Here is a 16,669-nt window from a genome sequence, read left to right as displayed (position 1 = left end):
AAAGATCTGAGATCAGAGGAATGGGGTAGGCATTGGTTTGGGTGACCGCATTGAGTTTCCGAAAGTCAATGCACAACCGCAAGTCACCGGTCTTTTTGTGCACGAAAAAAGCGGGGGCTGAATACGGGGCGGTAGAGGGTCAGATAAAACCTCTAGCCAGATTTTTGTCTAAGAAATCACGAAGCACTGTTCTTTCAGAAGCGCTCATGGGATAAATCTTGCTTTTTGGCAGTTTTCCCTCCCCCACCACCTCAATAGCACAGTCTGATCTGCGGTGGGGGGATAGTACGTCGCACTCTTGCACATTAAAGACATCTGCAAAGTCCTGATATTCGGGAGGTAGTTGGGATAACTCCGGGGCATCTGAAGCCAAGGCAGGGGTTGTTGGGAGCACGGTTTTAACAGCTACTTCATACCAATGTCGTTTGCAACCTGGACTAGAAAATGCCAAAGTCTCGGCCCCCAGTCGATGGAAGGGCTGTGTCCCCTCAGCCAATTTATTCCCAATACCACAGCATATTGTATGTTGGGGGCTATAGGGAAGTTGATTTGCTCCCAATGATGGCCTATGCCCATCGCCACACCCCAAGTAAGACGGTCAACTGGCCCACCTTTAAAGTCACTGCCATCCATCTGGGCGAACTGAACAGGGGTCGGCAGCGGTATTGATTTTAGTATGAGTGCCTTGAAAGTGGCTTCATCGATCAAAGAGGCGCACATCCCGAGTCTATGAGGGCTTTAACTTGTAACTGGGGTCCCTTTCTATAATGGCACTAACGGAAACTAAAAGCATGGCACAGAGCCTATATCAGAAGGCATAGAACAATTCAGGATGCCATGGCAACCCCCCTCCCACTGAGGTACGATTCCCACAGAGTCCTGAGTCAAAACAAATACTTGGCAGTAGAGCTGACCTTGGCCAGCACCTGGTGATAACACAACATCCTCTGTCAGACCATGCCTGGCAGTTTCTGTACACTGCCCAGGCTGGGCCTGACAGATGGGGCACACCTATGGGTATACTGAAGCAACAGAAGATAGCAATAAAGACAGACCAGTTCCTCTGCTGTGGGGGTGGGGGGGCGATTTAAGCCCGAGATCCTATAGCTCTGGAACAGGCCAACTCATAGCAAAGAGAAAAATTGCCCCTGGGCTTGTGCAGGGTTCAAACGACCAACACTACCAACTGAATGCAGACATCTGGAATTAAGGAACAGATCTTCCATACTGGACAGGATGAGGTTTTGATTGTTTTAAATTCCTTTTACAGAGCCATCTAGAAATTCAGATCTTTGCTTACTCTAAAAGCAGTTTCCTTACGGGTACTTCAGCTGGATTTTAAAAAAAATCATTCCAGATAAGACGGAGATATTCCGCCAGGCCTGTGGTTGAGGGCAGCAACAGTCTAACATTAGGGTTGCAAGGTCCCTCTTCACCACTGGTGGTAGGTTTTGGGGGCGTAGCCTGAGGAGGGCAGGGTTTGGAGAAGAGAGGGACTTCAATGCCATATTGCCAGAGCTGCCATTTTCTCCAGGGGAACAGATCTCTATCGCTTGAGATCAGTTGTAGGGCTGTTGATTCGGTTCAATCCAAACCGAAAAACAGCTGAATTTCCCGCAATTCGGTGGTTTTTTGGTTTGGACGAACTGAACTCAAAAAGGGGGGGAAACCGGGGAGCCAAATTCGCCGAGTTCGGGGTGTTCCCGAATAAATTTGGTGAATTCAGCCCCTTTAAACAGATCTGTGCCTTCCAGCTGGAAGGCACAGATCTGTTCCCCCCCCCCCCCCCGCGGGCCTCCAATGAGCTTCCCTGGAGGCGCGCGGCGGGCCCTTTAAATAGATCTGCGCCTCCCGGCCGGGAGGCACATATCTATTTAAAGCCCCCCCCAGCCCTGCCGGGACTCCCGGCAGGGCTGGGGCGGGGGCTGGAAACGCTTTGCGCTGTCTGCGCAGACAGCACAGAGGGTCTTGCCGGGAATCCCGGCAGGGATGGGGGCTTGGGCCCCCCGCGCGCCTTCAGGGAATCCCCCTGAATGCGCGCGGGGGCCGAATTTTCCCCCGAACTTCGGATCCCCCTGAATTTCCGGGGATCCGAAGTGGGGGAGTTCGGACTTCGGCACGGCCCGAATAAAAACAGGCCGAATTTTGCCGGAGCAGAACTATACAGATTTTTTTTTTCAACAGCCCTAATCAGTTGTAATAGCAGGAGGTCTCCAGCTAGTACCTGGAGGTTATTGCTGTGTTCCGTATGGAAAAATACCGAAATAATGAACAAAATTTACAACTAAACCTTGTTTGCTTTTACTGGATGTTGCATATACTTCATACAAACTTACAGTCATATGGCTTATCTCATACACATACATACAGATTTACACATCTGAATACACAGGCATAATATGCCCTTACAATTTTTTCAAATCTGGTGTAATTGCCAATTTTTCTATGAGCATTACTTTCCCTTACAATCTATGATGTGCCATATGCCATACCATGCCATGCCAACTTTATTTCCTGGGATTGGGTAAAGTTTCAATAATCTTTATCAAGGCATCAACTGAATTTGAGTCAACAGCCTTCCCCTGCCGGTCACAATTGAAAAGTATATACAAAATCCAGTAAAAGCAAACAAGGTTTAGTTGTAAATTTTGTTCATTATTTCGGTATTTTTCCATATGGAACACAGCAGTACCTGGAGGATGGGCAACCCTATCTAACACCAATTGGTCTCCCCTGCTGGACCATATCAGAGTGCCTACCTCATCTGCTGTTAATGGCATTTTATGCCTGGCTGTTTCCCTCGCGGTCACCCCTCTGATGTTCGGGTCTTTGCGTGGATGATGCACGCCGTTTCTGACCGTCAGAGGTCGCCTCATGCTCCCCCCTCACGCTCCCAAAACGTTTCCCTGCGTTTTGCCCGCGTTTTCAAATGCGGGCAAAACGCAGGGAAACGCAAGGGGAGTGCGAGGCGACCTCTGACGGTCAGAAACGACGTGCATCATCCACACAAAGACTCGAACTCGTGGGAGGGGAGACAGTGAGGGAAACAGCCATGCATAAAAGACCAAAAACATCTTCACCCATAGGAGGGTGGTTCCCCTTGGATAGGAATAATAATGTATGTGGACATTTATTCTTAGGGTTGCCAGGTCCCTCTTTGTCATCAGCAAGAGGTTTTGGGGGTAGAGCCTGAGGAGGGCTGGGTTTGGGGAGGGCAGGGACTCCCTCAAGGAAACAGCCCTGCATAAATGGCCTTAGACACCAGTTGCACACACGGGTTACCAGATCAACAATTTCACCTTTAAGTTCCGTAAGAACCCTCAGGTGTATGCCACCTGGATCTGGCGATCTGTTAGATTTCAATTTGCCTGGTAGCTCAGGAACGATACCTCTCGTCACCTCGCTTGGACCCAATTCTTCCCAAAAACAGCAGCTCCAGTGTGGGTACAGTAGGGCTGCACAGCTCCAGGTTGGGAAATCCCTAGAGATTTGAGGGGGGTGGAGCCTGAGGAGGGTGTGGTTTGGGGAGGAGAGGGGCTTCAATGCCATAGAGACCAATTGCCAATTAAATGTTTAATTAAATTACAGTTTGCGGCGTGCAAACACAAAACACTTTTCAGCGATCTGAATTTTGAGCTCCTCTCATCATAGACGCTGTAGCTAGCCACATGATTCTTTCCGCATAATTTGGGGTGGCTGGTGAAGAATTTGAAACAGGCAACTATCCGGCAACCTGTTCTACTGCCAAGCGGATTGTTTACCTTTGTAAGGACTGAAATATTAATTATACATATATGAAGATTGAATATATCTATCACTCTGTCTGTTAATATTGTTAAAAAAACTTGTTAAGAATTGTGACACCGATTCAGAAAAGAGTAAAAGGATTTTTTTGGTACAAGGCACCTATAGTAATTTTCTTTTCATATTCAAGACTATCTGTAAACATTGCTACAATTGTCTAGATGTTGTTAAAAAAATATAGCCATTGCCTGGAGGTTGGCAACCCTAATGGGAGGTGTTGCCTTGGATTTGCCACTCTCTAGATGCACATTTTCCCCATCTGAATTCTCAAAGCAATGCCATAGAGCAGGGAAGTCAAATATACGGCCCAGTGGCTGGATCTGGCCCCTTGAAAACTCTTATCTGGCCGGCAAGCCAGCCAAGGCCCCCACTCTCGATCTGGGGTGGTGAGGCATGGCCCAGCCCGACCAAGTGACATTTATGTAATCTCTGGCCCTCGTAACAAATGAGTTCGACACCTCTGCCATACAGTCACCCTCCAAAGCAGCCATTTCCCCCCAGCGAACTGACCTCTGTCGTCTGAAGATCGGTTGTAATTCCAGATCTCCACCTACCACCTGGAGGCTGGCAACCCTAGGGTACATGCCCCTCACTTTCCACTGTGAAACAGATGCTAAGAATTCATTCAGCTTCTCTAGGATTGCCAGGTCCCTCTTCACCACCAGCTGGAGGTTTTGGGGGTGGAGCCTGAGGAGGGCTTGGTTTGGGGAGGGGAGGGACTTCATAGAGTCCAATTGCCAAAGCGGCGGTTTTCTCCAGGGGAACTGATCTCTGTTGGCCAGAGATCAGTTGTAATAGCAGGAGATCTCCAGCCAGCACCTTGAGGTTGGCAACCCTACGCTTTTCTGCCGTCTTTGTTAAGCAATTCCTTCATTCTTTAGTCATGCAAAGGCCCAGCCGTCTCCCTAGCTGCTTCCTGCCCCTGATATATTTGAAGAAATGCATATTGTTTGTCTTGAAGTATTTAGCAGTCCGCTCCCCCAATTCCCTTATTGCTCACTTCATTGTTCCCCAGACCCTGAACTCTTTCCTGTTCGTCTTATCGGGTTAAACTTTTTGAAAGGAAGCTTTTTTGCCTTTTATGGCTGTCTTGACTTGGGTCATTAACAACGCAGGCAGGTAGCCACGCTCCAGCGCAGAGTTGGCGAAATACTTACCAAAACCCCAAGATTGGAAGCTCCCTTGAATTACATATAACCACTTCATTCTTGCTCAAACATTAAGCTTGTTGGGTGTAAGGATAGGGTTGCCAGCCTCCAGGTACTAGCGGGAGATCTCCTGCTATTACAATGTATCTCCATCCGATAGAGATCAGTTCCCCTGGAGAAAACGGCCGCTTTGGCAGCTGGGCTCTATGGCATGGAAGTCCCTCCCCTCCCCAAACCCCACCCTCCTTAGGCTCCGCCCCAAGACCCTCCAGGTATTTCCCAAGACGGAGCTGGCAACCCTATGTAAGGATTACCCAGACTGGGTGGCATGTCTTTGTCAAGTGAATTAGATGTTGCTAATAGTGTATATGAGAATTGAATAACACTATTATATTTATTTAAGTTTTGCAATTGTTGCTGTGTTTCATAGTTGCTAACTACTGTACAGCACGCTAACTTTTGTCTGCCAATTTCTATTGTTAGCATGGCTAAATGGAAGGAATCATTTGCCTTTTCTACTGAAGAAAGGGACAAAATTCTTGACCTTGCCTTACCATTTACTATGTCTGATACAGAGCCTACACCTGATTTTAGCAAATTAACTAATATGTCTAAGAAACAAGTTAAATATGCGATGCATGCTTCGTCACTAGCTCAATATGTGAAAAACAGAATGATACCAAGGGGCTTACGCTTGCAGAAGGCTCCCACTTTATTCAAAGAGAACAGTACCTTTAAAGATAAATGGGTTGCCATTTTAAATAAATGTGCATATGACCTCATGACTCTCATTATCGAACAAGCTAATCACGAAGTTGAAGTCATAAAGGAGGATATAGAGAAATTAAAAGATGAACTTAAACCTTCTTTTTCTACTGCTATGTTTGATAGTAAAATCAAACAGCTAGAGTCAGACTTAAAGGCATACCATGATAACATCAAATTATATAAAACAAAAAAATATGAAAGGGACTCCAATGACTACAGTCAGGATGTTGTGTATCCATGGTACTCCGACTCAACCACTGCTACCTCTAGCTTTAGAACCACTAATAGGAATAGACAACGGGATTATGATAGTGAGTCCTCTAGTCTATCAAGTCGTGCCTCTGATAGGGAATATAACCTACGTTCTAGATATGTGAGGGGGCGTGGTAATTCCCACCCTTTTCAGAGACGCAGGGGGGGAAGAGCAATGAGATAGTAGTGAATCTATCGCATTACACACTTTCAGCACAAGAAAAACGTGTGTTGCAGCTAGGCTTAGTCTTTGTGCCCACCCCGCAATATTCTTCATTTCAAACCAAAATTGATATTTTTACGTTTGTTCGCCTCTTAAAATTAAAAGAGAAATTTGGAGACAGTAATGAGGAACGGGTTAACAAATTTAAACCCAAATCTAAATTCATACCGTCCTCTAGTAGCCATTTCACTGCAACTTTTCATGACGTGGTGAGTCGCGATATTGACAAGATGGAACACCAAAAGATGCACAGGAGAAACAACTTGTCCAGGGACGATTGGAATATACTATGCAAATTAGCTAATCAGCCAGATATAGTGATTAAACCGGCTGATAAGGGAGGAGCAATTGTGATATTGTCACATGAGGATTATCACAATGAGGTATTACGCCAACTTAACAATGCACATTTTTATCAACGACTCAGCCATGATCCTATAGAAGAAATACAATTAGTAATCCAGACAGTAGTCAACGAAGCACTAGCTTCGGACTATATTTCTAAAGAAACTGCTGAATACCTTATTAATGCTTTTCCTAAAACACCAAAGTTTTATGTTCTTCCTAAGATTCATAAAACAATTCATCCACCACCGGGAAGACCTATAGTGGCAGGTATCTCCTCTGTTTTGGAACCCCTGGCCAAATATCTTGAATTTTTTCTACATGATTTCACATTAAGAACCCCTGCATACGTTAAGGATACTAGACATTTTATTTCACGTATAGAACAAATGTCTGTCCCCTCAACAGCAGTGCTTTGCACTCTTTATGTTAATGCCTTGTATGCCAATGTCCCTACGGACGCGGTACGCACTATTGTTGCTGACTTGCTAGATTCACGACAAAATTTACAACCTCCTACCCAATTCCTACTCAATCTTTTGGATATTGTAATGGAAAAGAATTACTTTATGTATGACAACGACTTCTTTTTACAAATACATGGAGTCGCCATGGGGAGCGCATGCGCGCCCTCGCTGGCTAATATCTGGTGGTGTTTGAGCACGCGCATATATTGGCAAATAATCCCTTTAGGGATCAGATATTTTTTTATGTCAGATATGTTGATGATGTTTGTCTAGCGATGCAAAATGAACAATGCTTTATTCAGTTCAACCAATGGATCAACCAACAAGATCCAAACATTCAACTCAGCGGGACATGTGATTCCAATGAAATTCCATCCTTAGATGTAACTGTGTATAAGAAACCTGACGGTACTCTGGGAGTCTGCCCATATAAAAAACCTTTGGCACAAAATGCTTTATTGCACTATGACTCCTTCCATCCATCCCACTTAAAGGATAATCTACCATATAGCCAGCTGCTTCGCTTAAAAAGAAATTCTACAGAGCAGTCTGACTTCATACAAGCAGCTCAGAGACTTATTTATGATTTTCAACAACGTGGCTACCCAAAGCACATTATTCAAAATGCTATGAAAAAAACTAAGAGCAAACCTAGACATGAATTATTCACAGAATCACAAGCACAATCAGAAACACGGATCACATGTGTTCTGCAGTATACTTCAATGTCTTTTCTAATTAGTAAAATCCTTCGGAAACACTGGCACTTAGTGCAACAGTTACCTGGTTGCCAAATACCACCACGCATTGCGTATAAGCGCACGAGGTCTTTTAGAGATATTCTGGTACATAACATTCCACGTCCACTGTCATCCTCACACCTACCAAAGGGTAATTTTAAATGTGGATCATGTCAAAGTTGTAAATTCATGCTGACAGTCCGTGAGATTACCAATCCCGTGACTGGTCGAACTTTCACCATTGATAGCTTTAACAACTGTGATTATCGGTGCCTGATTTATGTAATTAGATGTCTTTGGTACATTGGTAAAATCCAAAGGCCTATTAAATATCGCATTAGTGAGCATAGGTCCAGAGTTCGGAACCGGACCTTAGAAACTCCTCTGACACCACACTTCTTAGAAAAGAATCATACTGACGAAGAGTTGTCATTTTTTGTTCTATGGCGTTTTACTAGTGTCAACAGGTATGATAAGTCTGATGTAGAACTTATACTAAGACGCCAAGAATCTAAATACATCCATTTATTTGACTCTGTATATCCCAAGGGACTCAATACATCACCGGACTTAGCATGCTATCTGTAATATACTGTAATCAATGTGTGTATAATTATGGCTCTCTGTACCTTTAAACCACAATGCTTCTGCCTAGGCGGATCATGTGATCTAGCTCTTAAAAATGAGATTGTAACATGGCTACTTTGCCAACACGAAAGCCAGTTACTAACAGCTCCCGTGTAAGTACTCTACAAATTTACATCATATTATATTATTTTGGTACTTTATAACCTGTTAATTTTGGTTCCTCTGTAAGCTGCTTTTGCACTGTATAAGTTTATGATTTGTCTCATGTAGTGGTCGCTGAGGAAGGCTTTTTATAAGCCGAAACAGAAAGACTACCGGACTTCTGTATAAATGGAAACATAATCAACCATACCTCTTGAACCTCCTCAACCTACGGGACTTACAGTCAAAAGGACTTTAAACCTTGACTCAATGGACTCTGATTTTTTGTTACTGTTTGCTTAAAATAGCTTATTTGTCAAGTGAATTAGATGTTGCTAATAGTGTATATGAGAATTGAATAACACTATTATATGTATTTAAGTTTTGCAGTTGTTGCTGTGTTTCATAGTTGCTAACCTCCAGGTGGTGGCAGGAGATCTCCTGCTATTACAACTGATTTCCTGCCAATAGATAGTTCACCTGGAGAAAATGGCCACTTTGGCAATTGGACTCTATGGCATTGAAGTCCTTCCCCTCCCCAAACCCCGCCCTCCTTAGGCTCTGCCCCAAAAACCTCCCGCTGGTGGCAAATAAGGACCTGGTAACCCTAGGTATAACTAGACTGACCAGTTGCCCACTTCTGGCAGCAGGGTGCCCACTAGGGTTGTGACATAATCGGGATGTGACATAATTGCGTCGGGGGACAGAGCATCATGCATTGCGAGATGTAATTTCCATCCCCCTGTCCCCAAAGCTCCTGGGGATCCCAGCCACCAGCCTGGCATCCCTAGGTACATCACTTGATGGGAATTACACATCCAGAGCAGTGACTCATTAAAGAGGCAATGGACATCCTCCTTTGAGGAGCACACAGTTCTGTTGCATCATTGTACTAGGAGTGGTTGAAAGCTCCAGTCAAATTTGTTGCTGAGATGAGATAGGGCACATTTACCTGCCACAAACAGATGCTGATTGGAAGGAGGTGATCCCAGAGCAGCAACTCATGCAGAGTTGCAACAGGGGCTGGATTTCCAAGGGCAAGGGCGGCTACTTCCATTGTATCAGGAGCCACTGAATGACAAGAAAGGTTCCCCCCTCCCCTCATCAGCAGAAACCAACAGAAAGGAGGTGAGGGTAGGTTGGTGACTCATGAAGAGACACAACAGGCATACTTCCCCATGGGACCCCAAAAGCCTTGAATGTTTTTCTTTTTGTGGCACATTATGATCTCTTTTGCAAAACACTAGTGTGCACACGACTGACCTAGCTGCATGAGCATGCATTTACACTGTGAGGTCACTGGAGACAGTGGCGGGGGGGCGGCGGAGGGGGGGTTGACGAACAAACGTGCTTCCTGAAACACAAACTTCTTACGAGTCCACTTGGCTGTGGTCCTCTCTCTTGCCAGAAGCCACTTGAAATTGAAAGTGCAATAAAAAAATTATGAGACATGCACACCCTTTTAAAACGCCCCCAGGGGTGGAGAACAACCTTGCACTGCGTGCGTGTGTGCGCACGGAGTATCTCTCTTCGCTTTCAGGCCTTTCAGAAAGCAGCTGTGTTTTTCCTTCATGTGGAAACTAGAGGCCAGGTACTGTATTCGGGGACCGGAAGGAATTCCCCCCCTCCCATGCCAGATTGGCCAGGGATCCTGGAGGTTTTTTGCCTTCCTCTGGGCATAGAGTAGGGATCACTGGGGGGAGTTGGCGGGGGAAGGTAGTTGAGAATTTCCTGGGTTGTGCAGGGGGTTGGACTAGACGACCCTTGAGTTCCCTTCCAGCTCTGTGTTTCTATGTTTCAATGTCTTGCATGCCTTGAATCTAGCTTCAGAGGGCCTTAAATGAGCACTATCTAGGGTTGCCAACCCTAGCTGGAGATCTCTTGCTATTACAACTGATCTCCAGCCGATAGAGATCCGTTCCCCTGGAGAAAATGGCTGCTTTAACAATTGAGCTCTATGGCATTGAAGTCCCTCCCCTCCCCAAACCCTGCCTTCCTCAGGCTCCGCCCCCAAAATCTCCAGGTATTTCCCAATCCGGAGCTGGCAACCCTGGGGCTATCACTCTCTTTTGCAACTAGGTGGGCCAAGCCCTCCCCCCATATCCCGTTCCTATCCTCCTCACCCTTTTCTATTCCTCAGTCAGCTTGGGACCTGCATATCTTAAGGACTATCTTATAAAAACTACCTGAACCATTGCTATCATCTTCTGGGCTCCTGCTTTCGGTGCCCTCATCATATGAGGCTAGATGGGGGGGATGGGGCGTCATCACTCAGAAGGGCCTTCTCTGTTGTGGTGCCAAAATTGTGGAATTCCCATCCCAGGAAGATTCACCTGTCCCCTCGATCATTGTCTTCTTCCAGAAGGTGAAGACTTTTCTGTTTCATCTGGCGTTCCCTTACTAACTCTCCTTCTTGTTCATTTCTAGTGTTGCCAGCTCTGGGTTGGGAAAATTCCTGCATATTTTGGGGGTGGAGCCTGAAAAGGGCGGGCTTTGGAGAGGGGAGGGACTTCAGTGCCATAGAGTCCAACTTCCAAAGTGGTCATTTTCTCCAGGGGAACTGATCTCTGTCGCCTGGAAACTGGTTGCAACAGCAGGAGATCTCCAACCACCACCTAGAGGTAAAGACAAAATACACTAGCAAAACAGTGATTATATGCAGACAGTGAAATCCATTAAAGTGCTATTTCCATTAGTATTTGCTGAACAAAATAATAGTTAACAGCAATACAATTCTAATATACATAGTGGTATGGTGAAAGTCCAAGAATAGAGTCCAAAATGTAGGATGCTCCTTGAGACCAAGGGACCTTAGCCTATTGCCAGTCTCCCTGGAGTAAATAACGCAAGACTCTCAATAAGGTGCAATGACCATCCACTTGGACACTGTAGTTCCTGTGAGCCTGTTGTTGGTATAAGGTGGTATAAGGGATCTAGTACTCTCCTGTTTTGATTTTGGTAAATCTTCATCAGGCATCAACACAGACTGCTGAGTAGCCAGTTCACATGTTGAGCTCCTTCCCCTCCCCAAACCCAGCCCTCCACAGGCGCCACCCCCAACATTTCCAGGAATTTCCTAACCCAGAGTTGGCAACCCTAGTAGGGTTGCCAACTCTGTACCTCCAGGTGGTGGCTGGAGATCTCCTGCTATTACAACTGATCTCCAGCCAATAGATATCAGTTCACCTGGAGAAAATGGCCGCTTTGGCAATTGGACTCTATGGCATCGAAGTCCCTCCCCTCCCCAAACCCCACCCTCCTCAGGCTCCACCCCAAAAACCTCCCGCTGGTGGCAAAGAGGGACCTGGCAACTAGGGTTGCCAACCTCCAGGTACTAGCTAGAGAGCTCCTGCTATTACAACTGATCTCCAGCCGACAGAGATCAGTTCACCTGGAGAAAATGGCCACTTTGGCCATTGGACTGTATGGCATTGAAGTCCCTCCCCTCCCCAAACCCTGCCCTCCTCAGGCTCGGCCCCAAAAACCTCCCGCCGGTGGTGAAGAGGGACCTGACAACCCCACTGGCAAACCTAAACCCTACTCAGAAAGCTTAACCTGGCATGAACTACCATTATAAAAGGAAGGATTCAAAATTATTTCTTCTAAACCACAGGTTTGCCACAGAGCGTCACGGGATTCTGATGCCTCTCGTGGATACAGGCAGTTCTGGACGGGGAGAGGAAAGGAGCCCAATGTTGATCCGAAGGCCTGAGTAGAGGTTCGTTTCAGCATTCAGTAAAATGGAGTGGGGTTGCCATGCCCTTGCCCCGCCCCAGTTTCCCAAGCAGAACGCGATGTTTGACTCGGAAACCGTTAATCCACACCTGGGGTGGTTTCGATGCAGCTAAGCATGCTGGTGACTCAAACCACAGCATTCTGGACCGGAGGGCTTAATTTTCCATGCCTCCCTGAACATCGGAACGATATTATATATTACACTATATTATTTAATTACTTCGTAACTACACTTTTGGGAGCGATGCCCCCCAGGGGGCTCGAACAGGCCTCTTTGCATCTTGGAACGGATAGCAGAGAGATACCGGGTACAGATAAATCCGATCCTTTATACTGAATCGGGGGTTATTTCTGACGCAGAAAGGAATTGTGGGTGGGGCCCAGATCCATGCAAGCCTGATGCGTGTTCCCCCTGTACAGTGCAGGCAAAGCTGTCTGCCTTGGGCTAGAGATGTATCATATTTTTAAAAACTGGGTTTTTTTTACATATGCATAAGATCACACGGTTGCCGGCTGGCATTGATTAACCCTGGAAGAACTTCCATCCCCGACTCACAGTTCCCAAATGGGACAGCTCTCTATCTGGCTTGGGCTTGCAGTATGAAGTGGCAGAAGAAGGCGGCACAACTTCAGTTTGCAGATGGCGTGGGCCGTTATTCATTTTAAAAAGTATTTCAACACCCTTCCTTGTTAAAAAACAAACAAAGAAAAAATCCATGCCATGAGAAATCCAGCCTAGCAAGCAGAATAGGTCTCGCCACTCTCTCTGTCTACCGTGCCGCTTTTCTGCTTGCGGGGAACGGCTCCTGTGCTTTTTTTTTTTCTGTTCAAAAACACAATCCCCCCTCCTGAAGGAGCATAAATTATCCAACCCTCTCAGGATTCCCCCTTCTCCTTCTGCTACACGTAGAATCCGGTGTTGAAACCGAGTTGGGAGAAAAATCACTTTCCCTCCCTTCAGCCACCCTGATTGCGAGCACCGCAGGAGGCTCGAAAAATTCCTGAGAGCTCATTAATCTTGCTGGGAAAAATGATTGCAACTCCGCATCTTTCAGGTGGACAAAATGGGGCAACACATTCTCTCTCTCTCTCTCTCTCTCTCACACACACACACACACACACCTCTGCTTTTCTGGAGTTTTGCACGTCTCCCTCCAACCTCCTCTCCCTCGAGAAACAACAGAGGAACTCATTCCTTACCTCTTCATCCAGCTATTCCAGACTCCTCGGTCAAAAAGAACTCCCATCCACGGTGAAAACTCCAAACTCCACGAGAAGCAAAATTCTCCCACGAAAAGAAGAAGAAAAAATCAGAGAGGAATCACCTTGAAAGGTTCCTGTCCTCCATGGGATGTCAGCCCAAAGCCAGCGAAAAATGGTCCCCCCTCCAACGCCGGCCCAAGTTTTCCACCGAATCTTCCTTCAGACTCCCAGGCTGGGAGAACTTTTCCCACCGGCTGCTCTCCTCCTTCGCCAATCCACAGCGCCTTGACCGAGTTGACCCATCCTGGAGGCCTCTGAGAGGTCCAACGGTGAGCTGCCCAGATGGAGACCTCCCCCCCAAAAAATTATCTGGTGCTCAGAGGATTCCCCCTTCTCTTGCACTCTCCAGCTTCTGCCTCCTTCTGCACTCCAAGCAGGTGCCCTTCTTCACCCTGCCTTGGGCCAGGTGTGAACCACACCACCGGCCGCCTCTTCTCCTTGGCCCCAGGGTGGCCCCTCCGCAGTCTGGTGTGGCTTCTCCGAGAGAGGGGCAGAAAGGGGGCCCTTTCCCTGTGCCCTTCGGTGCAGAGGTGCCTTCTCCGGCTCACCCAGCGGCTCCCAAAGGTGTCTGGCATGCAGTGGTTGCTCTGGCGTGCTTCAGCTTCACCCCTGCTTTATTCTCCTCCGGCAATCCAGCTGCCAACTTCAGCTCAGCGGTTCTCGGGAGGGGAGGGCGGAGGGAAAGGAGGACAGGAGGAAGCAGCCAGCCAGCTCCTGGATCTGTCACTCTGAAAAGTTCTTTCCCTTCTCCGCAGATCAATTCATTCTTTTGCACTGTCGCTCTCTCACCTCCTTTTTCTCCTCCTCCCTCCACACACGCTTGGCCCTGCAGCTTCTGCTATCAAAGACACGCAGGAGGGGTGGGAAATATGCAAAAAATGGTTGGGGTTGTGTGGTTTTTTTTTAATGGGGGGTGGGTGTGTTCCTGCCTTCCAGCTTGGGGGGGGAGAGGGGGTGGAGAAGGTGGAAGACACAGAGCTGAAGATGTGAGGGGGGTGGGTTTTCGGGAGGCCCCTCCCCGCCACCCAGACTTTGAGTATCGGGTTTCCCCCCAGCCCAAAAAGGTTGAGTGTGCATTTCCTTGGCCATCTGTATTATTTCTCCAAAGGGAATCAAGAGATGCCAGAATGAAGATGCAGGATTTGGGAACGGCGGGAACCTTTTAAAGAAATACCTACAGAAGAATGTATGTGCTGGGTTAGACCAAAGGTCAGTCTACTGCACCGTGTTTCCCACAAATTTCCCTGGAAAAACTACAAACAGGGCTCAGAAGAGGTCAAAGACTTCCTGTCTTACTGCTCCCCTGGCACTGACAATAATATACCTCTGTCCCCAGCAGTAAGATAGTTTCAGAGGTTAGTCTGCAGAAGAAGAGCTAGATTTGAGTGCATTAGCATCTTAAAGACCGACATGATTTTCGGGATATAAGCATTCAAGAATCAAAGCTCTTTGTATCTGATGAAGGGAACTTTGACTCTCGGAAGCTTATACCCTGAAAATTGTGTTGGTCTCTAAGGTGGTACTGGACTCGAATCTAGTTCCCCCAGTAATAACTGACATTTGGGGCCTGGTATTTCCACCTGTACTGTTTCAGTGGGGGGGGGGAGGTGTGCCGTCAAGTCACAGCTGATTTACGGCGACCCCATAGAGATTTCAAGGCAAGAGGTGTTCAGAGGGGGTTTACCATTGCCTGCCTCCACACGGGCTGAGAGAGTTCTGAAAGAACTGTCACTGGCCCAGGGTCGCCCAGCAGGCTTCATGTGGAGGAGTGGGGACGAACCCGGTTACATAAGAACATAGGATAGGCCATGCTGGATCAGACCAAGGCCCATCAAGTCCAGCAGTCTGTTCACACAGTGGCCAACCAGGTGTCTCTAGGAAGCCCACAAACAAGACGACTGCAGCAGCACCATCCTGCCTGTGTTCCACAGCACCTAATATAATAGGCCTGCTCCTCTGATTCTGGAGAGAATAGGTATGCATCATGACTAGTAGCCATTTTAACTAGTAGCCATGAATAGCGGACTCTTCCATGAACATGTCCACTCCCCTCTTAAAGCTTTCCAAGTTGGCAGCCATCGCCACATCATAGGACAGGGAGTTCCACAATTCAACTATGTGTTGCGTGAAGAAAGACTTCCTTTAATCCGTTTTGAATCTCTCACCCTCCAGCTTCAGCAGACGGCCCCGCCTTCTAGTATCATGAGAGAGGGAGAAAAGCTTCTCCCTGACCACTCTCTCCATACCATGCATCATTTCATAGACCTCTATCATGTCTCCCCTTAACCGCCTTCTTTCCAGACCCAGTTCTCCAGTTTAAAGTCTGCTGCTCTTAACCACTACGCCACGCCAGCTCCGTCAGTGGAGGGAGGATCTGTTAGGTTGGTCTGACATACCTTACGCCCCAATACGTCTCTCCCGTCCTCCCATGCAGCTCATGTCCGCTGATTTTCCCCATCACACCAGGAGTCCGAAGCCCATTATATTCTCATTTAGTACCACACCCTGCCGTGCTCTCATCCAATTTCTGAGCCACATAGAAGACACCTATACATCATTTCCTTCCCCGCCCTGGCGAGGGATTTATTTAGAAAAGGGCTTTGTGTCAGCTGCACATCAGGCAGAAAAAAATTGCAGGGTGCCTGGTGACGCTACTAGGAAGAAATAAAATCCTGAAGCTACGGTACCTGTTGTAGCATTGTGACCTAGAAAACAAGCTGAGATTTGGGAGATGCCCAATTAAATTTTGTCTCTGCAACAGACTGATTCGGTGGCCTCTCGCAAGCCGCTGGTTCTCAGGTCTACAATGTGAACACACAGGAAGCTGCCACACTGAGTCAAACATACTGGTCCATCAAAGTCAGTATTGTCTACTAAGACTGGCAGCAGCTATCCAGGGTCTCAGGCAGGGGTCTTTCACATCACCTACTTGCCTGGTCCTTTTAACTGGAGATGCCAGGTATTGAACCTGGGACCTTCTGTATGCCAAGCAGTACCGCTTAGTCACAGCTGCTCCCCAGAAATGATACCAGCCTACCTCACAGGGCTGTTGTCATTAGCTAGACAGCATATATGAAGCACAGTGAACCCTGAGAATGCAAAACAAAAATGAAACATTGTTATTGTCTTATATCTAATTCTGGACCTGGCTTCCTATGTGGATAGAAAAATCCAGAGAATGGGGCAGGTTCAGAT

At 47.1% G+C, this 16,669-nt stretch overlaps 1 protein-coding gene across 1 annotated transcript in view; it reads right to left on the bottom strand.

Moving 5' to 3' along the window:
- The window catches only part of NRTN (neurturin), an 89,020-nt gene extending 75,563 nt beyond the window's left edge, over positions 1–13,457 (bottom strand). Inside the window, exon 1 of the mRNA XM_056845492.1 lies at positions 13,412–13,457. The gene's annotated coding sequence lies outside the window, so the exon portion shown is untranslated. The remainder of the gene's footprint in view (positions 1–13,411) is intronic.
- Positions 13,458–16,669: the final 3,212 nt, after the last annotated feature.

The sequence above is a fragment of the Euleptes europaea genome, chromosome 2, assembly GCF_029931775.1.
Source record: "Euleptes europaea isolate rEulEur1 chromosome 2, rEulEur1.hap1, whole genome shotgun sequence".
NCBI classification, from domain to species: domain Eukaryota; kingdom Metazoa; phylum Chordata; class Lepidosauria; order Squamata; family Sphaerodactylidae; genus Euleptes; species Euleptes europaea.
Note: the sequence above shows the minus strand (reverse complement) of the source record. Positions and strands in the feature narration are given on the sequence as shown.